Source organism: Etheostoma cragini, chromosome 5 (genome assembly GCF_013103735.1).
Source record: "Etheostoma cragini isolate CJK2018 chromosome 5, CSU_Ecrag_1.0, whole genome shotgun sequence".
Taxonomy (NCBI): Eukaryota; Metazoa; Chordata; class Actinopteri; order Perciformes; family Percidae; genus Etheostoma; species Etheostoma cragini.
This window is the reverse complement of record NC_048411.1, coordinates 30,969,815-30,971,080: the sequence shown is the minus strand read 5'-3', so window position 1 is coordinate 30,971,080 and position 1,266 is coordinate 30,969,815. Positions and strand designations below refer to the sequence as shown.

Sequence of the window (1,266 nt, the reverse complement as noted above, 5' to 3'; positions counted from 1 at the left end):
GTTAACTACAACGTTAACCACTACGTTAACTACTACGCTAAGTACTACGTTAACTACTACGTTAACTACTACGTTAACCACTACATTAACTACGGCTAACGCTACGTGTCAGTCGAAATATCTGAAGTTCGGTAAAATAACTCACGTGAATAAAGCTGGACGTGTGTTTCTTTCCGGTTTGACCCCTTTACAAAAAATCTCTTTATCAAAACTACGACAAAAGAACGTTGAAAAAAGTGACAAATGTTGGAAAAAAACAACAACATGCAGGAAAAAACAAAAACAATGTTTTTTTAAATGCTCAAAAAGTAACCGAAGAACAACAACAACAACAAAAACATTGAAAAATTGACAAAAAAACATCAACAACTTTGGAAAGAGCGACTAAGAAATTGACTAAAACATAATTAAAAAAGTGCAAAAAAATGGATTAGGGGAGAGCCGGGACAGTTGAAAAACGTTTTAATTAAACGTAATTTACAAAGCGGTCGTAACGCACTGAAAGCTGATATTTTGTCACTAGCAACCTACACGTGTCATCTGTCAAATACAGACCTAAGGACGTCTGTCTATCATCATTGGACTCGGAGAAAACTGGAATGTTTCATCCGTCCCGCGTGTCAATCGTCCCGGCTCTCCCCTACAATTTACAAAAAAATTTCAAAAAAAAATTGTTGACATTTTAACAAAGAAAAACACAAATTTGCAGGTTGATGGGAAGACGATCGATCTGAAATCTGAGTTTCTTTTTAACCAAATTACCATAAAATGGATTCCTTCCAACCCTCTTTCATTTCTCTGATCTTAACTTTCATCATAATTTCTGCTTTTTTTTTTAACTCTAATATTAGGTATAATTCTATATAAATGAGGGTTATTGACCATGGATTCCAAAAAGTAGTAAAACTAGTAAGGCGGTGTTGGTAAAAACTAAAAAGAAGTCTGAAAAAGGACAAAAATGTCTAATTTCTGTCTGTTTTTGACCCGGGAGACAACACCAGGGTTAGAGTGAATAAAACCTGTTAGGTAATGACGTCACATGACGCTGTTTTGCTATTGGTTGGTAATTGGTGTCTCTGATTGGTTTGAGTCATTTTAAGGCGTTTCTGTTCATTTTTACTGAATCACAACATTCAACAACAATAGGTTTTTCTAGACAAAATGGCTCCAGTCTCTGATCAAGGGTCCAAGTCTGATTGTCTGGTTTCTGTAAATAACATCCCAGAGTCCGGTCTAGACCTGCTCTTTATGGAAAGACCTGGGACA

At 35.8% G+C, this 1,266-nt stretch overlaps 1 protein-coding gene across 1 annotated transcript in view; it reads left to right on the top strand.

The window, feature by feature from the left end:
- Positions 1–1,266, top strand: part of LOC117944596 (U5 small nuclear ribonucleoprotein 200 kDa helicase-like) — a 22,585-nt gene that overhangs the window by 2,276 nt on the left and 19,043 nt on the right. The gene's annotated exons all lie outside the window — the stretch shown is intronic.